This window comes from Ambystoma mexicanum, chromosome 3q (assembly GCF_040938575.1).
Source record: "Ambystoma mexicanum isolate Mex_15411 chromosome 3q, UKY_AmexF1_1, whole genome shotgun sequence".
NCBI lineage: Eukaryota > Metazoa > Chordata > Amphibia > Caudata > Ambystomatidae > Ambystoma > Ambystoma mexicanum.
In genome coordinates, this window is record NC_090926.1 from 687,355,143 (window position 1) to 687,381,657 (window position 26,515).

The 26,515-nt window shown below is 43.0% G+C and overlaps 1 protein-coding gene across 1 annotated transcript in view; it reads left to right on the forward strand.

The window, feature by feature from the left end:
- The window catches only part of LOC138448004 (probable cation-transporting ATPase 13A5), a 512,982-nt gene that overhangs the window by 69,285 nt on the left and 417,182 nt on the right, over window positions 1–26,515 (forward strand). The gene's annotated exons all lie outside the window — the stretch shown is intronic.

The following is a 26,515-nucleotide window of genomic DNA, read 5'->3' on the forward strand; positions in this document are numbered from 1 at the left end:
GCTTGGCCAGGTAGAATGTTTTGTTGTGACTGCTTCATGGGTGATGGAGGCTGTCTTGTATATGATGTGTGCTCCTTGAGGGTCCTGGGGGTGATTTAGTCGAATTTTGTTTGTCCTTAGATGAGGTGTGATGCAGTGTGCTAGCCGTTTTCAGATGGGCCGAGGTGGCATCTGGGACCCCTGCGAGCAGGACGTCACCACCGTTCAGGTGGAAGCTGACCAGGCCCTGGACAACTGTCCTGAAACACAGGCAGATATGAGAGGACTTGGTTCTGCGGAGGAGACCACACTGGTACCATGCTGCTTGGATCTTCTTGGTGATGTGTGATTTTTATAAGAGGTCACAGTTGATAGCAAAGTCAAGAGGTCCTGCTCTGGATGAGAGCTAAGGCGTGAATTCTGCAAGTCGCATGCCAGTCACCCAGTTCTGGACTTGGACATGCTTGGAGGGGTTTCCTAGGAACATTAATCTGGTCTAGGATGGGTTGAGCTTCAAGTAGGAGATTGACATCCAGACCTGGATGAGGGACAGACAATGCTTGAGTTGATGGATGTTGTTGATGAAATTGATCTTAAGTTGTCATCTGCATATTGGGGGTATCTTAATGTCAGGGTTGGTAAGGAGTACCCACAGAGTTTCCAAGAAGGGACTGAAGAAGAAGAGATGGGATCAAGCCTCGTAGATCTCTGCAGGTTATTAGGCCTCACTGAAATCTGTTGGATTAGTCAGAGTCTGTTGGAGAAGCCATTGCAGGACTATTCTGACAAAGCACAGGTGCGGGATGAGGATATTGAAGACCACATCATGGTCAATGGCATCAAAGGCGGCATAGATGTTGAGTCGGACCAGTAGACAGATGTTCAAGATGTGGAGGGCATCATTGCTAACATGGATGTTCGCAGGCTTTCTCTGTGCTACATCATGGATGACATCTAAATTGGTAGTCTTGTGCTGTGTGGTCATTTCATGCAGCTGAAAGGTTATGTCTGTTCAATCTCTTCACTGAGGAAAGGTAGATGCCCAGGGGGGAAATTGTTGGCCAGGCTGCATGAATTGAGGGTGGGTTTTATTAGCAGGGAGAGGATCTGTCTTGTTATCTTTGATCTGGGAAGGTACTTTGCCTGAGGAATGCTTTGATGATGCCGAGGAGTTAAGGTTTTCTTCTGTGAAGACCTTCACAATGGGGATAGGGAGGGTGTGATCTTTGTAGGTGGTGGGTTTGCGGGCTGTGTGGTCAAGTCACTTGTGAGCCTCTGGGGGAAATAGTCTGAGAGACTCTGGGAACTGAGGAACACTGCCCCCTCTGTGATGCCATAGGGAAAATATGTGGGATGCCCCAGAGTCTTTCTTCTATCCTCAGCTTGTTCACCAGGCCTGCACACTCCAATTGATGTTTAGACAAAGAATACACAGTATAAAGCATGAGGGAAGCCACTTGTCCATGGAGAGGCAAGAAAACCTAGGAACACACAGGAGAGCATTTACATTCCATAGGTGGTGTTTCAATCATTTGCCTAGCAAAGCTTATTCTTGATAGGTCCTCTATATCTGATTGAGTGTATAATTTCTCCCACTCCAGGAATCTTTGCTTCTGATCCTGTAGGAGGATATGTCCTCTAGTCCATTTCATATGACAGGAAGTCTGTATCATCCATCCTGGGGCATGGCTGCTTCAGGCTTGGCGGGTGAGAGTGGGTGTTTGGTAGTCAAGACACAGCGGGGAGGGGAATCAGAGAAGCAGTGCACGGGAACATGGCATGGGGTGGGGAGGAGTGAAACTCCCCGATGGGCCCAATTCCCAGCCTTTGGAGGACGCTCCAATGCAGCAAAAAAGGCAGTCATTTAGAGGAGCTGTCTCCATGGGGCGGAATATTAACATAGAATCGTTTTTTTGTAGTCGCTCTGTTTTTGCAAAAACTCTTGACAGTAATATTCTGCATTGATTTATAATGAAAGTGTATTTTAAAATAATATAATCTATAAATGTCAGATGAAAAGTGCCTAAAGTAAATACTACTAGAAAGAGGGCTATTCGGGGGAACTGAGGAGTACATCACAATCAGTTGCAGGCCTAAATTTGAATCGTATTACCCCATTGACTGGGCCTCTCAGAAGGCAGCTGGAAGTGTTACTATTCTTTACTTTGCGGGCCAGCAGTTCTTGAAGCCGTCTTTATGGCTCACTCATAATCAATAGGAGCCTTTCATGAAGCAGTGTGCACAATTTTAAGTCCACAGTCTATTTTGGCGAGATTCAGAATTTGTCACTTCTGAAAATTGTTAAAATATGAATTTATTCCTCAAATACACCTCTGGCTAAACTGCTGAAGCAAACCCTGCAAAAATATAATTTGCAAACTTTATCAGCAAAAGAAGTGGAAAACTCTTAACTAATTTGCTGACCTCAAATCCTGGAAAAAAAGAAATTGTGTTTTTATCAGCAAAATAATATAAAAACTCCAGCAACTTGAATTATTTTGACAATGAAATCTGCAGCAAAGGTTCAACTCCAGCTGTTTTGGTTAAAGTTGAAAAAAACATTAATGAATAATTTCTATGCAGATTTTCTTAAACATAATTTGTTTTGTTGCCCCTTTGCTGACTTCTTCCAGCAATTTTACAAGGGTTGAAGACACCAATACCTATCTTTGCAGCCTTTATTTAACAAATGTATTTAAAACATGTTTTTGTCCTGCAACCTTTCTCCTTTCTAGTTAAATTGGTGAATTTACTGCACAATATCTCATTATCGAAAGCGAAATGAACACATTTCAGTCATCCCTAATCTCAAAGCAGAAGGTCTATGGTTAAACAAGTCCTCGGGCATTTAAGTTGCCACTAAAACATATCTATATCTATATATTTGAGGAAAGGCATTCGTCACACACCCTGGATCATCTTACCTGAGCAAGACAACCTCCCACTTAGTCCTGGCAGTGAGTCTTACCCTGTGACTGGAGGGAAAGAGCTAATTAACCCAGGCAACATGAAAGCGGTCAGCCACTTTCTGCATACCACGTAGGCATGTGCATAAGAAAGGTTAAGGGTCCAACAGCAGCTGTCCTAGACAACCAGCAGCAAAGTGGCAGATAGCATGTAAACAGGCATTCCCTGAGCTGTGAGAGACATGCCTGGCCATGGTGAAGTGCTGGAAGAAGAGAGGGGTGACATCAAGCAGACCTGATCAACAAGGGCACAAGGAATAACTCACTATTCCAGCAGCGGCTTGCGTAACCTGTGCACCTGACAGTCAGTGACCAGTGCACCTAAACACAAAGTGTTGCCTAATCAATAAGGCCCCCTCTGACTTTGTCACGATGATCAAACAATACTCACCAGGCAGACCACTTAGATCGTCCTCCAGCCACCGACTCCCAACCCCCAGGTTTAGATGGAAACGAGCTGGTGGCTTCAGCTACCTGGTGCTCGTGGCCAATCTGTGGAACAAGCTGCCAATGCCCCTCCGATCTGAACCCTCTTACCAAGTATTCAGAAAAAACTTAAAGACACACTTCTTCATCTAAGTCCACACCTGTCATTTGTGTCTGTCCTTCTTCCTGTAACCAGCGCCTAGATACCAGAGGGCTTGGTCCACTTTCTAAATTTATATTTGTATTTTGTATTTGTTTATTATTTGTTCATCCACTTTTCAAATTGGAGCAAGTTACATTTTTCAAACTGTGAACACCCCTGGGATTGTCAAAGTGGGATCATCCTGGGTTGAACAAACTAGGGAGGCACTGTGGTCGTGGCTACTAAGCTTGTTCAAATGCGAGCATACTGGCCTCATGCAGACTGAGAATATCCTGAGGTCATGAACATGGAAATAGATGGGGGTTGCGATACTAGGGGCATACTGGAATTGTCAGAGTTTACTAGTTCCAAAAAAATTGCCAAACGGTGCATATGATGGGAATGTGTGTAACTAACATTATCAAAACTGATGTCGGCACTTATTGCACACTGCCCAAAGCAAACTTCCAACAAAAGATAGATATTCCAAGTAATAGGTAAATTGAAAAGCGTGCCAATTCATTCAAATAAAAGTGTTACAAAACATTTATAACATGAATTTATGTAGATCATAATCAATGTTAGTAATCATAGTTTTGCTTCAAATTCACAAAACAGAGCAAAGGTGGTTTGTTGTAGAATATGATGAGCTAAGTAACTTGGCTTTTTCCAGCACGTTTCGAGTAGACAAACTCTTCTTCAGGAAATGTCATCTAAATCAAGAGAAAACCGGTATACACATAGGCCAACATGTATGACAAACCATAAGCATCAGTAGTAATACTACAATAGAAATGAAAATGACTGCCCAGAGCATATGGATGAACACAGTTAATTGACCAAGGTCCAATGAGAAACACCAGAAACAAAGCAAACAATTTCAAAGACCTCCAAACAACAAAGACACCTACAGCTGACCAACAAATATCATTGACGTGACACTTGAACAAAATTACAAAAACCGAAAATGATATACTTCGCAATTCATCTCTGAGGTCTCTTGATTAGTGTGCGTGGACTAAACTGAGCACGGTTAGATTAGTACCTTAAATAGTGCAGGCACTTTGTAGGCCTTCCCATTCCTCCTTCCATTTGGATTCAACACTTTTACAAAATCTACCAGGGGGCACATGCACTTGACACTTTCTCACTCTCTGGTGTCCAAAGTAACAGCCCCTCAAATGTGAAGCAAACTCGTAGGTTTTCGCTATCAGAACTGCACACATCTTGTTAACTCAAGAATTCTATGAAAGCCTGTGACCAAATACTATTTGCATAGGCCAATTTGAATGCAATGTCAATGTTTGGGCTCCCATCCTGTCAATGGACCTTATTGCCATCTGGTCCACTGGGCTTATTCCTGTTAGATGGAATCATGCCATGATCATTTCCATCTTCAAAATGGATGAAACAATGACTCCAAATTCATATCACCCAATGTCTATTCTTTATACGATCTCCAACATATTTCGTCAATAGAATCGAGTTTTTAGAGGAGTTTAGAGGAGCTGAACATGCTCCGTCCCTCCTGCAAACGTTAAAACTCCTCCGTCAGGATACTGAAGTCAGAATTAGATTTGGTTAAGATGGGAAGTGCATAAAGTGTGTTGCTGTTACAAGGGTTGTCTCCAGGAATGCGTTCTGACTCCCTTCCTCTTTAACCTGTACAGCAACTCCCTATAAGAGGATTTGTTTAGGGAATGTTTAGATGCTCTATCTACAGAAGAGGAGCTAGTGTATTTGTATTTTGTATTTATTTTATTTGTTAAGCGCTTTTGCCAAAGTGCTTTAACAAAGAGTGAATTACAACTGTACAATAAAAAATGACAAGGAGTATGGGATTGATAATCGGAAACTAAGAAGATGAAAAAGACAGGAGATTTTTTTTATTTATTTATTTATTTTTTTATTTTTTTTTGAGAATAGACACATAGTAGGTTGTAGAAGCACGGATAGATAAAGGAAGAGCCGATGCGTAGCCCCTCCCTAGGACACCCTCTGCAGTGCAGTGGCTCTAAGTGTGCCACCTTCATGACAGAAAGGGCACCTGCTAGCAATTTTCCAAATATATAATTGTAATAATATGGCTCTGAGACACTGTGCCCGCAACCTTTTTAGAAACAGAAGTTAAGATAGAGAACGTTAAAGAGTTTGTTTATATGGGTGTCTCTTTTACTGAACATCTTAGAGTCACTACTCACATTAAAAGGCAGACCGCTACCGTGCCCTGTGCCAAGAAAGCATTGATGCACTTTACCAATCATCTGGTTAGACAATCTGTGGAGGCTTTGATGTGAGTTTACAGGGATGAATCCTAGGCACTGGCACTCTGTGGATATGAGTCTGGGGGCTTGAACATGCTCTTCTCCTCCATAACACAGACGATCAGGTCTTGAAGAGAGTGCTATGCTTGGCCAGTGGAGCTGCAAATCATGCAATTCAGAGTTAACTGAACCAAGATTCTTTTTCTGATGATTTTCTGATGATTTCGATTAAAGCAGTTAGCATTGCAGAAGTCAATCCGGAGCAGTCCTTGCCCCTGCTTCTCTAGGAAGGCCCTTCTAGACCTGTGCTTCAGACAGTGCCAGCAGAAAAGGCTGACTACATTTATCTAGCACCTAATCTCAGCAAGCGGTTCAATGTATCACCTTACATCCCTGGGGGAGTGCAGGAAAGTCACTTAGAGACTTGTTCCTCAAACATTTGAAGAGGAAAGCGAGCATGTTAAACTAGCCAAAAAGCACACTCAATCTAATCCTTAGATCTCGAGGTTTCAAACAAGTCAAGTCGACTATTATTTCTTACATCTTATTCCTGACGTTAGGACTGCTTGGGCTGTGCAACAATTCTTCTCTAGAGCGTTCAGAGTGAGAGGCTGCATTCCTTAACTTATTGAACTATGCTCTTTAAAGCTGAACCACTGACTCTTTTTTGAAATTATGCACATTTTCCTTCCCCTTACCTCTGTTCTCCGAAACAGTATGGAGCTCATTTTGTAAAATAATGGAATTGACTGGAGTGGACCGCTTACATATGCACTTGGATGCAAAAAGCTCTCCTGTGGGAGATTTTCATCATTTGCATTGCAGAGTGAAAATGACGGTGGTAGTCTCTTTACCCTCTCTTTTGCACTCAGCACAGTAGATTGAGTAAACACTGCCTGCCAGGTACGCATGGCAGGCAGCGATTACAATGATTTCGTATAGAATCCACCAGCTTTTCGCTGGTGCAAACCTTGCAAACCTTGCTAGAAACCAATGGAGCACTATACAATAGAGGTCGTAGTGCATGGTTGAGGGAGGGTTGTCTAGCCAATCTATGGCCCTTGTGTTCAATGAAGAGCAGGGTCTACAGTTCTTTCATAAATTGCAGGAGCTGATGTTAGCAGGAAGGATTTTCCAGAGCAAAACTGTGTAGTCGGACAATGCTTATTTTCCCATCTTCCCAATTTGATGTTTCTCGTTACCATGACATTCTCTATATATTGATTTTTTTACAAAATGCCTGTATGTAGCATTGACAAATTACAAATCATCCCCACATATCATAGGGAGTAAGCTGCCGCTGGAGAATATCAACTCCTGAAGCTCAGACTGGAAAGACGCATCACATTTCCTTATGCTGCTTAGAACATACTGGCAAGCACAGTGATGAGGCTCAGGACACAACACATTGAGGCAATTATTTCCAAAAACAAAAGGGGCGTCTATGATCACATGAGGTGCCAACAGGTTTGCTGTTGGTATCTAAAAATTCTTCAAAAAATCAACTCCCTATCTGGGGTTGCTTGCCTATAGATGTCCCAGTTATATGCAGAGATCATAGTCAGGAGGACTGAGTCAGAAGTATCTGCATCCAGACAAATGTTAAAATATCATATGAAAAAGAGATTACTATATTTCAGGCCTTGGGTAGATAAAAAGTCATGTAAAATATCTAGCAAATGGCCAAACAATAGCAAAGAATTATATTAATATTAATAGTAGAAGCGTAAGAAGACCTTAAATTGCATACACCAATTTGACAGTTGTTGTCCCATTCAAGGGAGTCAAAGTTGGAAAAATTCAACTTAGACTTGAAAATGATCACAATGACACCTGCACATTGATCACTCCTATTAACCCATTTAATGAAGTAATTGGTAGCAAAAAGGGAAGGCAGGACGACATAACAATCCTCAGAAATTCAGTAATCTAAAGAATATCAAGCTGATATTCTGAAATAAAAAAAGAAATGTGTAATTCTTTAGAAGAGACTAGTCTAGCGTTGATACATGTGCACTCTATGTGCTTCTGTTTTACATTTTAACATAAAAAGGAAATAAAAACTAAGAAAAGGGACCAACTGGGTGGGAGCGTGCAAGGATTGCTCTATCCTAACAGCCTCTCTTTCCCTCTTTCAGAAGATGTTCCTCCTTATCAAATATGTCTCCCCTCAAATCGCCTCACAATACGTCTCTGCTGATAATAACAGTTGTTCTTTCAGCCCGTATAACCTTTTCCTCCAACCTCCTCCTTCACCTCCTCCTAACAGCTCACTAGCTGCTAAAGCGTCCTCATCATAACAACCTTGTTCACCCTTCTCTTCTTGGTTATCTCCTCCTCCCCATGCTGGAGCTCCACCTAAATAGCCTCATGGTACTCTCTATTGGTCTTTGGTTCTGTCTCCCCATTTGTCACCTCTCTCTCTCTCTCTTCTATTACTTGTGGGTCTTGGACCTTAAACAAACCTCCCGCAGTCTCTTGATCTTCGTTGGTATCTTGCCTCCAGCCAGTAATCCCCTCATTCTCGCATCTTCTCTTGGTAATTAGCCTCTTTCTCCTTCATCTCCTAAACACAATTTCCACTCACTCTGGCTGTTAATCTTCTTCCATCAAGACACGACTCTTTATCCAGATGTCAACCTTCTTCCACCCATACAACTCTTCAAATTTTAACTCTCCTCTACCACCAATATAACTCTTTTGTCCCACCCATCAACTTTCAAATCCAACCTCCCTTCTCCAGAATAAACGTCTTCTTTGCCAATATCCTCCATACTCCTTCCTCCAGCTCTTCCCTGAACACCTGAACGTTTTAGACTGAACTAGCTGCTTTGTATAGGGTGGTCTCCCCTTCACTTGATATTGGTTGAACCTGGGCTATGTGGGCTTTGCTGTTCTGTGATTGTGTAATGTGTTTAGGGTCATGCGGACTGAGAGGAGGTGTTCCGCAACATGCAGTAAGTCCTGTAGCCATCTTGGTTTTAAGAATGGTCCTGGACATGGATGGGTGCATCCTCTTGCCATCACCCTTGAAGCTCTGCTTTCATTGGCTGCTTCAACCTTGGCCCTTCTGCATTCCTGAATAGTTGGAAGACCCTCCAGTAGGCATGTGAAAAAGTCTGGTATGATGTAACATCTTTGTCGTGTGGAATTTGCAACTTTGTAACCCCTGCAATGTTCACAGGAGTGGGAGAATAGGCGTTGTTTATTTTCACTCTCTTGTGTACAACGCAAGACAGTTGCACTTTAAGTGTCTTAGATTCCAATCTTTCAGCCTGGTGGCCATGGGTGTCTGTAGAGCAGTTTATTTATTGATTGCCTGTTAGGCGCTTATACAGGAAGTAAATACTGTTTCAAAGCGCCCACAGGGCAGCAGGGAGGGGACAAGGGATGAAAAACAATTAGAATACATACAAAAATATTAAATACAGTGGGGTGGGGGGACAAGCCTACTATGCTGTTTTGAATGTTAGTGCTCTTTGGCCGTCCATTAGTACTGCAGAGCTGACTCCCATAACATAGATATCAGTGGGTCTATGGGTGCCATGTTTTTGTCACTATTCTTTACTTTAGCTTGTGGAAGGTCCAAGGATAGCTCATAAACCTCCTCCGGATCCAGCATCCCCTAGCTCAGGATAGTACCCAGGCCCCTTTGGCCCTCCCCACTGTCGGTTCCCAAAGTCAGGCATAGGACTTTGTTACAATGAGTAAACTATTTAACATATGGTTGAACGTGTTCGAGAAACACAGATGTGACTAACTTTGAAAAATCTGATTGAGGTCACAATGCATTTATTGACACAGGCCAGAGCCTGCAGAGTGACATTGCTCTGTAATATTGTTTATTATTTTGCTCAGAGTGACACCTGGCTTTAGCTGGGCTTTGTTTTGTAAAAACAAAATGTGTGCTGAATAAAAACTCAAAGGTGTGGAATGTAATGGAAGAGGTTCATTATTTATACATATCAACAGGCTGAATATTCATTTGAAAATATGCTTTATTTAACTGCTGCAGTGTACATGAAGAAAATCAAATTGTTTTAATATAACAAAAAGTGTTCATAAAGGGAGAGAATTCAGCTACGGCCTGATGAACTACAGTTATATCAGGTGGTCGGTGAGCCACCAATCCGCTCGTCACCTTCTCTTTGCCGGGTCACAGGGAGCATTATGCTGGAGGTATAGGCCCCCATTTTAGGTGTGCCTGGCTTTTGCTGTTCTAGATGCAGTTAAAAAATGAAAACAGGGACCTGCTGAATGAAGTGAACGAGGGGCGGTAGGCAGGACAACGCAGAGCAACACAGGTTTGAAACCGGGTTAAGTGCTTAAAGGGTGTTCCATGGTATTAAGCGTGCTATAAACGATTGATTAATTAGCCCTACCTGCTGCTGGGAGTGCAGAGACACCAAGTCGTTTTGTGGATCAACGCTGACGAGGATGTGCAGGGAGAGGATATCGGGTCAGATTCCCTAACTTCCTTTGTGAGGGATGCTCAGACCTGATCCTAGGGGTCAGCAGGTCACCAACCCACTTCAGCCACCTCCCCATTCGGGGGGTCACAGGTAGCATTGGGATGCTCTGGTGGTGTGGGCCACCATCTTGGGTGTCGCTCACTTTCAGTGTTGTAGATGCAAGCAGACAATGAAAGCAAGCAGAGAGCCTGCTGACCATTGCTATGATTGGAGCAAAACCCACATTGTTTCTTGGGTCAACACCATTGGGGAAGAGATTTTAGACACTGGGCCTCATTACGACCCAGGCGTTAACCATGGCTCTATTAGCGCCATGGTTGACACCGGATTCCGCCATGGTGAATGGCAGAATTACCGCCCCGCCAACCTTGGAATTCCAAGGTTGGCGGGGCGGTAATTCCCCATTCACCATTGGCTCTTCCCCATTCCCATTCTTGCCCCCATAGGACTCAATGGGAATGGGGAAGGCGGTAATTACGGCACCGCAAATTGCTGTACCGTAATTACCTCCAAGGTCTCTTTGCGTGTCCCTTCCTTAACGGCTGGTAAAACCAGCCGTTAAGGTAGGGACCCCCAAAGGCACCTCGTAATTGGGTGGTAAGGGATTACTGGCACCAGTGCCCTTACCGATACCAGTAATCCCTTACCACTCGGGTCGTAATGAGGCCCACTGTGCTGCTTTCGTATCCTCTTTGCAAGATTGTAAAGACTTCTATTTCCTAGAAGCATATGTCTCGGTTTCCTTAGCCATGTAGCAAACTGTGTGATTGCAATCTAAGTACGGGACAAACCCCATGAGCCTATGTCATGAATGTACAAAACTTAACTTTGCATGTTTAGCCATTGACTTGCATAGTTTCCCAAAAGAGCTTGCACATGTTTATTTGTTGTTAGGCTCCAGCTCTATGAGGGCGAACCCTGGTACCAAACCATTTATCACGCTCATTGTACTATATTGCTCATGATGCTACCATACCTGAAACTTATGTTATAGGGCATCTAGCACTCCGCATAGCTTAATGTACTTTCTTTTTAGCCTAGAACGTGCCTTTTTTGGCTTCCTAGTTTGCATAAAAGGATATGTTTTCTTGCTACAGCTTGTCTGAAAGTGGATACAATTTGGAAAATAAACGAGATGAGGAAACCTTCATGCTAGGTCTAAGGTGCCAGTGCCATATGCTGACCAAGGATCACCAAATCCCATTTTGCGCTGAAAGCAGGGCTCAATATATAACCCTTCACACATTTGGACCTGCAGACCATTTGTTGAGCCACTCCCTGGCCTCACCTTTGCTCTTCCTCTTTTGCAAAGCAAGGCACTGCAGTGATGAAGCTGATAAGGGGCCTGCTGTTGAGTTTAGAGATTCTCCGATGACACTCTGAAGTGGTATATATTTTACTGTAAACTTCAGTGGTCCAGGCAGAAAGGCAGACTTCCACAGTCATGGGTGATGAGTGGGAGCAGCTTACAAGAAATCCCAATTCGTAAAAATGTATTCCTCCATATCACAAACTCTACCCATCACATGTGGAGTCCTGCACGGATCCACTGTGTCCTCTGTGATCTACAATCTTTACATTGAGCTGCTCAGAACACTCCTAGCTCCTCACAATTTCCACATCCACCAATAGGCAGATGACACACAGATCTACCTCTCGATTTCCTCCATCGAAGACATCCAAATGCGCAAGGCCTGCCTCACATTGATCCAGTCCTGGATGTCCAGTACTTACCTGAAGCTCAACCCCTCCCAGACTGAATTTCTAGGGCTGACCAACAACACTGAACATCCAGAACTGGCTATCTGATATAATCCTTTTGGGCTTCATACCCTAGATGTTCACCTGTGCCAAGTCCCTTGGGTTCGACATCGACAGACACCTCACTTTCCACCAGCATGTAACAAGAAATACACAAGCGGCTTGATACCAACTTCTCTCCTGCGGAAAATCAAGCCCTTCAGCCCAGAAAACAACTGCAGATCCGCTGTCCAAGCCTTGGTCCTCTCCCATCTGCATGGTGGCACTGCCCTTTTGGAAGACCTTCCAGCAACTACTTTGGCACCCCTTAGATGTGTCCTGCATGTTGCAGCACGGCAAAGGACTAAAAGGAGTCTGCAAATTCGACCACATCACCCCAACACTCATCGAACTGCACTGGCTCCTGCTTCAAGCAATTATCATCTTCAAATCCTGCTACATCATCAGAGGCTTTGAAGAGGGCGTCTGTCACTCCTTTACTAAAAAGAATGGACCTTGACATCAAAGACTATACCAATCTCAGACCCATAACTAATGCCGGTTTTTCTTGAGGGTCTTGGATAAAGTGGCTACTATCCAGTTCCAGGAACACCTGGAAAAGTCCAAAGTGTTTCATGTTAGACAATTAGGCTTCCGTACTAATTAGGGGATGCATTGTTAGATATGAAGTCAGAGATGCTTCAGGTCATGGATCAAGGTAAGATCGGGCTGCTGATGTTGTTGGACTTATCAGCAGCCTTTGGCCTTGTTGACCATGACAAGCTGCTGAATGGGCTGAGGTTGGTGGTATGTCAGGTAATGCTCTGGCATGGATTCAGTCTTTTTTGATGGGTCGCCCTTTACGGATCATTTGGGCCAGTGCCTGGTCCCCGGAGGAACTCTTGAAGTCGGGTGTCCCATGCCTCTTTAATATGTACTGCCGCTCACTGTGTAACTTGCTGGCCGGGTTGGGTGTTCATTTCACAAATTATGCTGATGACACGCAGCTCATGTTCGAACTGAGCGGCAAGTACACCGAGGATTTGGATACCGTGAATAATGTTTACAGTGCTGTCCAGCACTGGGTGACTGAAAATGGCATGTGTTAGAATGCCAAGAAAACAGAGATTATGCTGTTTGGCTCACCCCAGGCAAGATCCAAGCTGGACCCACAATATGCAGTTTTTTGTGTGGAAGGCCATGATATTCCCACAGTGGAAAAAGTTAAGACCCTGGGAATCATTTTTGAGTCGTCCCTAAATATTAATGCTAACACTGAGAGTCTGGTGAACAAGGCTGAGCACATATTGCGACTCTTAAGGTTGGTCAAACCTTTTGTTTCTGAGGCAACCTGCGCCACTTTGGTTCGTGCTCTTGTGATGCCCCGACTGGACTATTGAAATGTCCTTATGCTGGGCTCTAATAGCAATAATACTAGGCGACTTCAAGTTCTTCAGAATGGTGCGGTACCTATTGTGAAGAATGTGCCGAGACATGAGCCTGTTTCCCTACACAGGAGGAGTCTTCATTGGCTACCCGTGGAGGCCTGTATTCAGTTTAAGGCTCTGACATTAGTGCACAAATGCATAAATGGGCAGGCGCCTAGCTACCTCAAAGAAATTGTTAAGATCTGTACTTCGACCAGGCTGACCAGATCTTGTCAAGTAGTCCGTATTCTAGTCCCAGGAGTAAGAGAGTGAGGGGGCTGGGTCAGTTCTTTGCCTCGCAGGTTGCCCCTTTGTGGAATACGTTGCCTTTGTCACTTCGTTGCCGAAACAGATTTCCTGAAGTTCCGAAAGGCAATCAAAACTATTGTCGTTGGCTGAATCCCTCTTAGTGTTGTTTTCGCACTTGCTGTCATCTTTGCTTTTTTTCTTCTGTGCCCTGATGCCTGTGGGCTTCCGGCGCATTATAAGTGCAAATGACATAACATAAAATAAATGGCTGTCACCCAGAAGTCTCCAAGCTACCACACCAAGAAACTCAGCATCTGTGGAGGCCTGTGGTCCACCAAAAGTAAGGAAATGTGCAGACATGCAGGAAGGAAGGATCCAGAAGACAGGCCTTGTCTGACTATGCTCCAAGACTCTGGAACCTCCTCCCTGTCACCTTCAGACTCACCTCTTCACTTCTACACTTCAGCAATGAGCTCAAGACCTTCCTCTTGAAGGAATGGCTCCTCCCTAACACCTAGGTCCACACACCCTCCACTCCCCAACATACCCGAGTCTCTGATCTGCTCCACACTGTCTCCTCCCCTGGTTGATTGTAGATCCCTTTCTTGCATATTGCCAATGTCGCCCTGTTAGCTCCCTGCTTCCTTTTCCTCTTCTTCCCTCACTGTGTTCTCCCCCCACCTATGTTAGTAAAGCCCTCCCTTGCTTCCCGAAGCTAGGTCTGCGCTCAATAATTACCCTAAGAATAATAATACAATATTTTATCCCATTACAGAAGATAAATAATGAAAAAAATAAGCATCCACAAACCATAGGTTTGGCTTTTTAATTTAATATTGTTTTTGTTTTAGCACTTAGGTAGCACTTTTAATTTAAAGGTGCAGCATTGCATGCTCCAGTGCTGCCATCATATGCAAACACAGCCTAAAAATGCCAGTAATCCCATCCAATTCTAATTAATGTTTCACATGCAGTCACCAAATGTGAAGTCCGCCCTCACAGGTGTAGCTGCGTCCGTCATATGCCAAATGCCACCTCAAATGCGTCAGTAATGCAATCCCATCCCAGTGAATGCATCATATAGTAAAATAATGTGTGTTCTGATTTAGTGCCTGGTGCTAGATTCCTTCAACTTCTAAGCACTTCAAAAACAGGTACTATTACCACATTACGTGGTTCTCATTTTATCAACCTCAAAAGGAAGAAATGCTGTAACGGCTGCTGTTCTTTATGGCACCCAGTTTATCAACGCTTGAAAGGATGAAAGGCTAAGACAGCCCACCGCAGCATTCACACTTTTTAAGGACAGGCTGCCCCCATATGAGAGGCAAGCATTTTACTTCGGAGCGATCCATCTGGACAACACAGCCTCACACATGCACGTGTTACCATCACATGCAAAGCAGAGCACGAAATGCCTTAAAATACACAATGCCTCTGTGAAGCTTACACACTTCTTTCACTACTATTCCTTTAAAAAAGAAATCTCATCGCATTTTCGGCAGTGTTACTGGCTCGAAATGCTTTATTCTGCAGAAAAGTTTCTTTTCACAATTATTTCTTGTGGGAGTACTCCAGAATCTCCCCCAAAGTAAATGTGCTTCCTTTCATGTGCTATTAATGTTATTTGCCCATGTGCTTTAAAAAGCACCATTTGGCACAAGTGGCAACCACACTTCCTTGGCTCCCATAATTTGGTATTTACCTCATTCCATGCTATCAATATTACTTGCTTGATGTGCTTGGATTAGAATGTTATTGATCAGGAAATTGACCCCCTCATCTTTGTTAGAATAGATGCAATCGTATTTTGTGAAGCTTTGCTTTTTGGGCAATGGACACTGATGAATGTGGCCCCCAGACAAAGACAAAGCGAAAATGGGGCGCCCATAAAAAGTTCTGGTGAGAACCAGAATTAAAGGGACTGATTCCTGCCAGGAATTTTCAGTCAAGTTAGAATGGAACTTTCTATCAATTACTGCAGTGTTTATAGACCAACAGAAATTATCATCTTTCTGTGGTGCAATGCAATTTTATGTTTTCATAATTGTATGTACTCCTTTGATGGGGTCCCGGTGTTACATTGGGACACTGTGCTTTAATTTCAGGCAATTAGCCTGGACATGGTACTGCCTAATGTTCCACTGTATTGGAGTATGCTTGTAAAACAGAAACAGGCCGAAATATCTAACAAAACAAAAATGATCAGCCAGGTCTTTCAGCTCTTCTTCGTCATTTTCGGGATTTTACAAAGCCCCTCCACTAATGTCACAGGCCCACCCCTTCATATGTACTCGTATGCCACTGAAACAGAGACACCAGGGAAACAATCTTGTCCTGTCTATCACACGTCTTATGTGTACCTGAAGCTGCATAGTAGGCCCACTATGTAGACTTTGCTGTCTTATCCAGTCGGTGAATGCTTATAGTTGCAGGCACTCTATCCACACACCCTCATGAGTGACATCTGCAAAGTTTGATCATGTCAGATGTATGAGTCCACCACCAGTATGTTTTGCTGCCGGAGTCAAAAATGTTCCAGTGAACAAAAATATGTAAACAATGATGAGGCTCATGAATAGCACAAGATAGAAGAAAGCGACCATCCCAAAACAATCCTCCATCCTCTATCCCAGAACTGGCGTATCACGATATGTGAAGATCTTGTCCCTTTATCTAGTTCAGGGAAATTCTTAGTTTCTGTGTTTGAGACACCCATAAGTGAATAATTATTTTTTTCCCTGCATCATTAATATGACATTTTCTCCTGCCTGGTCTCCATGTTTTTCAAGACGAAGTGTCCTCTCCTGGGTAAAGGGGATATAGCTTATAGCTTGAAAGGCTGTTGCTCTTTTACTCACAATCCGTGTGGCCTGCACTGGTTACTGTCTCGGGAGGATAGCTCAAGGGCAACGCGCTCGCCTTGAAAGCAAGGTGAGCAACACAGATTCGTATAAATAACCAATTATAAATTACAATTATAATGATAAATTACATGACCTTAGGGACAAATGTTTCTGCTTTATCCAGCTTTTCAAGAACTCAGCTATCCCGCGCGCGCGATTATACTCTCTTTATCTTATCCAGGATATCTTTATCTCCCTTCAAGCATTGTGGCGATCAGTAGTTGATATTGCCTGCTGAGGAAAATGTAAACATTGTATACATCAGGCATTTATGTTGGCATGCCATGCAGCATTTCAGAAGGCGTTCTACCGTTATATTGTGATTGGCATTGACAATTATTTATGCTTGTCATTACTAAAGGCAAGTGGCCTACCCAGTCCCATTTGCGCCCTCAACAATTCCATGCCTTCATAACAAGTTTGAGTATTGTAAGCTACATCCCTGCATGGCTGGCCTCCTCTGAAGGGTTAGCCTGAAAAGTCTTGCCCATTGTCAGCTCGGAGCATTTTAGTGCTGTCATAGCTACTAGACATCACAAATCCACTTTGGATCTAATAGCTGTGTGGCAAACTATTACCCACGTCTAGCACCATTTTGTATTTACTCCTCAGGATGTTTTAACAGTATCCCATAACTGTGTAGCTTTCGAGCTGCCACAGGGAAAGTGTTTTCATTGGGCGCACTCTAGTCTAGAACCGTGTTATGTACCATCTGGTGTACCTGCTGCTAGTGTGGGTGTGTTGAATGGACTTGCTTGTTGTATTATGATACCTCGGTCCAACAACTGGTTTACTATCACTTTTATGTGAAGGATAGCTTGTGCTTTGATTGGATATTGTTTCGTTGCACTTGGTGTCATGTACACTAGTATTATATGTTGAGGACATTCAGTGTCATGAACTACATTACTTTTGAATCGTTGAATTGTTTGTAGAACAGCCCGAAATTCTGCATATGTATTTGTTACATTTTCCTCTACTTCTTGTGAAAAAGCTGGTTTAATAACTAGGACTTACTCTAAAGTAGGGGCAAGTCTTGAGTTGACAAAAGACCACCCTGTTTTATTATAATCTGGGCCGAAAAAAGAATTTCAAAGTTTTTTAGTTGTTTCCTCCCTGGGTGGATTGATACAAAATAAATGTAATCATTTTCTACCACATGCCCACGGGGGTTAGTTATTCGTACCCATTTTTGTATTGTTATAATAATTAAATGTTGTTTGTGTTTTGCCTCAAATATGGGAAGGTTATAACCAGTATCTAAAAGGACCTCAATCCAGTCTCTGGTGTCCTTAGAATTATATTATATTTTCCATTAACTGCCTCTGAGATTATAGACAATTCAAACCCTATCTTTATCTTTGCCATATGGTCCCTTATTCGAAGCGGCTCCTTTATGACTGGGGATCATTTCAAGGGTGATTTTCAGTGTCACAGTCGGTGCGATTAGCCCTATAATCTTCTTCTGTGGGGACACTTGCATTGCTCCACCTTCCTCTTTTCCCTTCCCTGTTGAAATGGTACTTCTGACATTTTCAAATTTCACATGCGATGACACCCCCCCTTCTCCTGACTTATCTCTTTTGGTTACTTTCTAGCTCCTTTTCAGAGACGTCTACCGAGGTGATCTCTACATATATACTTAAAAGTGGTTGATACTATGTCTCCAAATTGGAGGTTTGTTTCTTGTTTCATAGGCAGTAAAGCTAGTATTCTATGCCATCTGGTCTGACAGGCTCTCCTTTTAGTAGTAGTAAACAAGAGTCAGCGGAAACCAAAATATTAATTCACTTCAAGGACATCGTCCTACTGTTAAAGAGATAGAAACAGCACTGCTGGTCATAAGGCAGATCACCATACGTCAATCAACACATGATAAAAGATAACATGTTTATTACATTTCTTATAAAAAAAGTGCTAGTGCCAATTGTGAACCTCGAGGTGATATCAACGGGAAATAAATTGATCGTAATAAATCCCGATGATAAACACAAGGATGACTCGAGGGTATCCCTAGATGAGTGAAGGGGATCACTCGACCGGGGAAACCCACAGTGACCCAGAAATAATTGGAATGTGTAAATAGCAAATGTCTATTAATGACACATTCCACACAATGCAAAGAGTCAAAATCGAATCGATTATAATAATCAGCAAACAAGAGGAGCAATAGCTAGAAAAAACTCAATACCAGTGTAAAAACACATCTAAAACATATACACATAGTAATACAAGTTAGGGATGCTATGTGTCAACTACTACAATGTCATTCAAAAGTTGGTTAATAATAAAGAAAGCATGGCATTATTCAAAGTTTGTAGTTTCGATGGAATTACACCGGGGACTCAATCCTTTCTTTTGAAGAACAGGTCGGTTTCCCAGGTACCGAAGCACCGAGCGTGGCAGTCTGGAGAAAGGAAAAAACCTCGAAGAAGCGTGAGCTCCCGCCGCTCCGCTGGCTAATTGTCTGTGGATGATTTGATTATCTGATTTTTCTTGAGATCTTCCTTTGAGTGTGGCTGAGCCGTTATTTCCTGGACTTATTGACAGGCTTTTGGGACCAACCCCCTCCTGGGTAGAGATTATGGGACCAACTTCTCGTCGTGTCCTATTACATATGTGAATGTTTTCACCTTAATCTGAGTACGTTCATTAAGATGATGATGAATGACCCTGAAAAGATCCAATTTATGGGAATGCTTTGTCCTGATGAAGATGGATTTCATCTGCTTTGTTCCGCAAGATGTATTTCTTCCATCGAAACTACAAACTTTGAATAATGCCATGCTTTCTTTATTATTAACCACCTTTTGCATGACATTGTAATAGTTGACACATAGCATCCCTAACTTGTATTACTATGTGTATATGTTTTAGATGTGTTTTTACTCTGGTATTGAGTTTTTTCTAGCTATTGGTCCTCTTGTTTGCTGATTATTTTAATCGATTCGATTTTGACTGTTTGCATTGTGTGGAATGTGTCATTAATAGACATTTGCTATTTACACATTCCAATTATTTCTGGGTCACTGTGGGTTTCCCTGATCGAGTGATCCCCTTCACTCATCTAGGGATACCCTCGAGTCATCCTTGTGTTTATCATCGGGATTTATTACGATCAATTTATTTCCCGTTGATATCACCTCGAGGTTCACAATTGGCACTAGCACTTTACCTCAGTATGCACTTTATTTCTTTATCTCTTTAATTGTACGATACAATTTTGTGTATTGCACAAGTATTGTAGACTATTTAATCCCTTTTTAAACTTTTTGAAATAAATTTATAAGAAATGTAATAAACATGTTATCTTTTATCATGTGTTGATTGACGTATGGTGATCTGACTTATGACCAGCAGTGCTGTTTCTATCTCTTTAACGGTAGGATGATGACCTTGAAGTGAATTAATATTTTGGTTTCCGCTGACTTGACTCTTGTTTACTACGATTTTGCTTCCTCAAAATCAGCGAATTAGGGGATACCCATCCACTGCTTTTTCCTTTCTCCTTTTAGTAGTGGCATGGTTGTCCTTTCCATCATGTTATAGTTCTCTCCAGAGATAGTTAATCCTGAGCTCTTTGCTGCAGTTGCTTCTTGAATGTTCATTCCTGTGAAGGCATCATCAAGCAAGACACAGGACCTCATCATGAGTCTGGCGAAATCCCGGCAGTAATACCGCTGCGATACCTACAGTGCAAATAGCACTACAGCTACTTGGTCCGGCTATTAGCGCTGGATCACGAGTCGCGGTTGGGTGGTTATTGCCAATGAATGGAGTCTGGGGCCGCTATCACCAATGGCGGTAACTGCATCAGCGGTAATAGCGCTGAAAACATCTGAAAATGGGCGGAATCCAGGATGTTTACTTCCAGCAAAAAGCTGGAGATAAAACTCCCAACTTTCCACCCAACTCATAATAGAGGCAGCCCTTACATGCAGCGGTAATACCATTACTGCCGCACTTAAGGGCTACCGCCCAACTCGTGATGAGGCCCACAGACAACAGATTCAAGGTTCAAAATAAAATGGTTTATTAACTCATATGTCAGGATGGTTGAAGGCCTAACTTGCCCTATGCTAAGTTGGAATTTCCCTACCTGAACAAAACTAAGGAAAATCTGAGTTAGAAAGTTCAATTTAAAAATCTGTCTGCGTCCAAAAGATATCCTTGCCCTCACAACTAAAGCTGTGTAGGGATGTCAGTAATAAAAGTAATCATGTTCAAGCAAAACTTTTGAGCTTCTTTTGGCTCCTAGCTTCGTTTTCAGCTCTGCTTCCCCAAGTTCAAGAAAGTTCCACAAAAAAGTCTCTGGATTACTGTTCTTAAGTTCACAACAGTTACACAAATCCTTGGGGTTCCCTTGCACAAGTTCAAGGTATCAACGTTCTACAGAAAAGGGTCTTGAGGATTCCGTCCTCAAGACAACATTAATGTTCATCAAGTCTCAGGATTCTCTTCCCCAAGACTTCAACTTGTCGTCCTCAAGACAACATTAAAGTTCATCAAGTCTCAGGATTCTCTTCCCCAAGACTTCAACTTGCCAACCTCTACTGGGCCTCCGTCTCTCAATGTTCAAAACAAGTCCACCATTAACTTAACTTCCCTTCTGGATAAGATTAACAATTCACTCAACGTATTCTTTCTTGGCTTGCTTTAACAAGGTCTTTGGCTTCCACAATTGAGGGTTCCCTGATCTAGACGTAGTTGTCAGACCACACGGTCCACCCATTACAGGTCGCGCAACCAGGAACCCTAGGCTCTTTAGCCACACAGGTTCTTCTGCTTTTGCTCCTGTGTGGATCTTCCATACTCACTTGTCATCTCTTTGCCATCCTCTTGGCTTTGCAACACTGTGTCACACAACATGAGCCAATCCTTGTCCTTGTCACACTATATTCAATTACAAGAGTTCACTTAGTGCTTACTTCACTCCTTTACCACTTTGCGGTTATGCTCTCTCGCAATCTACCACTTCTGCTTTCTTGCCGCTTACTTGGCTTTCACAAAACCATGTTTGCAGTTCATAAGCATTTCTCACTTGTTATAACTTTACTCAAAAAGGTTTCATTGAGTGCAGTATTCAATACTTATTACCCATTGCTTTGCCGTTTTAAGTTTCATCCAATCCGCGGCCTCGGATTAATTAAATCAGTTTCACTTGTTTGGCATTTGCCTTGCTTCCCCCCAGGGCCCTCAGGAGCGCCCCGGTTTGAGTGACTTTCTCCCTTCACTCACCAGTCCTTGACGTTCCCCGTGGGCGGCTGTGCTGCTTGTCTTCAGCTCTGCTTGCTGGATTTGCTTCACTCACAAGCTTTGCTCGCAAGCTCAGCTTGCTCTCCTGTTGCTCTTCGGTCCTCGCCTTCAGCTCCACTCTGCTTCCGCAGATGCTGGCAGGTTCCTGTCCTTCATTTGCTGCTCTGGCTGCGTTTTTCTGACCACAGAGGCAGGCAAACTTGTGGTTTGCTTACGGACTGCCTGCTCCTGGGCACCACAAGTCCTTTGGGTCATCTGCCGGCCTCCTGACCTTGCTACAGGATCCACCACGGCTGCCTCTTCACACACTGAACTCCCTGCTGGACTCTCCCACATAGGCCTCCCTGTTGGTCTCTGTGTTGCTGGTTTACTCCCTTCTTTTACACCCTCAAACATTATACAGGTTGCAGGTGTGAGTCTTCAATTCAAATTGCCTGCCTACAATTAGAGGGACATGCCTGATCTTCACAATACTCTGTAGGCATCTTCCTCGTCTCAGTACTAGAGTGGTGAAATAGGTTACTAGTGTTCACTACTTCTAGTCACCTCCTCCTCATCCCAGTACTAGAGTGGTGAAATGAATGACTGGTGTTCACCACTCCTAGTCGTCTCTTCCTTGTCCCAGTACTGTAATAGGTTGAATGAGGAAAAATGAGGGCAGCTGATTTACAGAAGCCCATAAAGGCCGGTGGAGGGCTAGGTTGTTTCTCACAAGGGAAAGGGGGATACCATGTTTCGCCTCTGGGTACCCTCCTGCCAATCCTCAAGGACCATCCACCTTGGTGATCCTACCTCGCTTCTCCAGACCCAGGTTCAGGATCCTAATGCGATGGCCTTTCCCTGGCCACCTGAGAAGAGGATCCGGGGGAGTAGGAGTGAGACTACCCTCAGGTTTCTCACATTCCCCAGAATAATGGTGACTGCTATGATTGATGGAGTGCCTATTAACTCCAAGTATAGCCAACTGTAAACTGAAATTGAGTTATGCCAGTTTCCCATTGAATAATTGCACCCTGATGACATGATCATAGTTTGTGATCTATGTCTCTGCTGTTCAGTGGCCTGAAGAAATGCTGCTTCAATTTAACTGAAGCTAGTTCAGTACCACTTAAGTATCTCATTTTGCTTTTCTGGGCATGTACACAGAAGAGCACTGGGGGTACGGAATGGGAGCCCCTTTCTCGCTTACTAAACCTGTATGTGTTACTGGTGCAGTTCCTGAGCAGTTCTCTCCATAGGACATGCTCTGACTGTGTCAAACTGTCTTAGTAAGCATTCATAATGAAGTCTAGTGTAGGGGCCATTTGCCTCTTTATTGGTGTGACATATGAATAGGATTTATTGTGGTTCCCTTTCTAATGTGAAAGCTCAATGCCTGGCAGCAGATATAAAATATGCCAACTTGCCCTCAAACCCCATGTTGATGGTCCATATTCTGTAAGGCTAACACAGAATAGATATCATGACTTAACCAACCTCCTCCTGGCTCAACCGAACTTCGCCCAGACATTTAAACCAACCTCGTCCCATCTCCAAACTCCTTCACTATTTGACCTTTTACAAACCACTTCCTTGCTTGACTGAGTCATTTGCCTTAAATAGGTCTGCTGCGAAAGGGCTCAGTCTGCTGTTTCGCTGTTATTGCCATTGGACACTGCTACTACGTGGTATGTGCTACCAGTTATACTCCCACAAAGAGATTCTTTGATAATTGACACTCTGCCTCGAGAACTTCAAAGAGAACTTCAAAGGAAGAAAACTGATTCTGTGCCTTTAAAGTCCTCGTAGCGTGCATCAAACGGCGCCTGCACAGCCGACTATAAAAACAACTCCCGAGCACCCTTGCAGCTAAGCCCTGCTGCGAAAGGGCTCAGTCTGCTGTTTCACTGTTATTGCCATTGGACACTGCTACTACGTGCTACGTGCTACTAGTTATACCCCCACAAAGAGATTCTTTGATAATTGAAACTCTGCCTCGAGAACTTCAAAGAGAACTTCAAAGGGAAGAAAACCGACGCTGTGCCTTTAAAGTCCTCGTAACATGCATCGAATGGCGCCTGCACAGCTGACTATAAAAACAACTCCCAAGCACCGTTGCGGCGTAAGCCCTGCTGCAAAAGTGCTCAGTCTGCTGTTTAGCTGTTTGGCGACTTGGCACCGAGCTGTTACAGGCAATTTATACGTATCAAGACTTTCCCAAGATATTCCAAGTAGACCACACGAAATACTCAGAATTATTTAGAGACCTTCAGTTGGAATTCCCTGGATTCATTAAGACTGAAAAAAATATCATTGGAAGATATCTAAATCACATATTATACGGACATTATTATTATTTTTTTTTTTTGGGAGAGTGATGGGTGTTTGCCTTTGAATCCAACATCTATTGAACTATCTGGACTGCGGGTGTTTGCCTTTGACCCTGGTTTCCACTGAACTTTTTGGGCTTTGACCGACATTACCCATGGATACTCCACCCAGGGGATTGCAGGCGTTTGCCTTTTACCCTGGTCTCCACTGAACTGTCTGAGCTTTGACCGACATTACCCACGGATGCTCCACCCAGGGGACTGCGGGTGTTTGCCTTTGACCCTGGCAGCAACAGAAAACAGACTAATCCGGAGGACCGCAGGTATATGCCTTCAACCTTGCTACCACGAAACTAAAACCTAAGAGATAAGCAGTATCTTACCTCACCGTAAGGAACTCCGAGCCCTTTGTTTAGATTGTGATCTGTTCTGTTGTCTAACTAGATGCACTGTGATGAATAAGACGAAAACACAGGAAAATATTTTAGATCACCAAGCGGGCCCTTAAACAAGGCACCGCTCAAAGATACATTTAAACATGGTGACTCCTTCACAAAAGCCTGCATATTCCATAAATCATCCAATGATCAACTCTACACAATCACCCATTGTCCTCGAAATTTCACAAGCAAAAGACTCACCAGAGGTGTCACGTATAGAAGAGGCTGCTAACAAAGGGGAAAAAATTCAAAATCCTTTAACGGAAGAAGATATTCCAAGAAAACATGAACATTCCAATACAAACTCAGAGAACAACACTGAAGAGGTATCTGCAGGAAAACTAGGTATTTCCACCACTAAACAAATATCAAATCATGAAGCAGTGTACACAGAACTTATCAAAGACAAAGAGATAAAATCCTCTACTGAACAAATGAAAGCTGCTAATCATCTAAAATCCCTGACTGAGGACCTAAAATCCCAGATGATAGTACAATTGGAGCAAAGTTGAACTAAGTCTCCTTCCGAACGACAGTAAACAATATTAATTCGACTATTCCATTGGGGAAGACAACATCTACTGACACTGACAATGCTAAACCGTATAATTTGATGACACATTCTCATCAGCCCCCTCCATTTAGCATTTCACAGAAAGATAAAGCTCTACTTGCAAAAAGAAGATGGCAATCTCTGCACGAAAAACTAAGCCAATTTGAAGAACTGTCTCTATCGGCTGTCATCCAACAAAACCCACGAATGACTCGACCTTCCTTAGACATACAAGAAATTGAAGCGCTTATGCAGAACCAGGAAAAAAGGAGAGAGGTGTTCGGAATATCGACAAATGAAAAAGAAAGTGAATCAAATCTGCAGAAGGCAGAAAACACAAGAGAAACAATAAAAAGGCTTCCCTCAACCCCCCGGATCAATAACACCTGGAGTCTTGTCTCTACATTGTAAAGGCAGACTAATTGAATTTACTAATCATCCCTTTCCACAAAGACCTCCGCCATGAATCCAGAAGTTCAAGGAGGAATTGAGAAACCCATTGCTAGACAATTCGATGGATACTGATCAGTACCAGGCAAAATGCTCCTGTTCAGAAAATGGTCTAACACCTACAGAGGCCATTCCAACAATCATGATCGATTTACAAAACATGTTAATAGCCATCACTTCACAATCTGTGATTCCATTCATGAAACTTCAAGAAGCTAGCGTAGATTCTAATAAAGAGCAAGTTATGTTGATCTCCACAATACTTAGTAAACTAATTCAGATGGAGACCTTTATTGAATCTATACAAGAACGTTTAAAGAGAGAAGCCGAAGAATCTGCAAGGTGGCAAGATAGACTTGCAGACATCGCCAGGAGTGAAAGGTTGGGAAAAAAGGACCTTACGCAAGCCCTTATCAACTTGATGGCAACTCTAACCATATCCAAAAACAAAGAATGCACCAACCTTGAAATGGAAATAAGGCCCCCTAAGAATGAAGAAAATTCAGCTTGAAATCCTGTTCAACCTCCAGCAGGAAATCTAATCGACTTAGATGAAGATGTTATTTCCTCACAACAACTTATTGTAACTACCGCACCAATAGTTCAGCCCGCTTCAAGAACCAACAGAAAGATCTCACAGCCATCCATTCAGACTGTGCATGAACACTTTCAAATATTCAATCAAAAGAACAAAGAAGATATCTGCATAGCAAAGAAAGATAATTAAAAAAAAGAAAAAGAAGACAAAGTGGATCGCAAGCGTTTCTAAGACACCTTACTACCCCAAAACCCTCACGTGACATTAAAGAAATGATACTTGCCACTCAGCTATGCATTATAAATGGACAAGAACAATCTGCAAAAAATACGAATCTACCTTCTGAACGACCACCATCTATGAGTGACGTAGAGGTACAGCTACAGATGCTCCTGGAA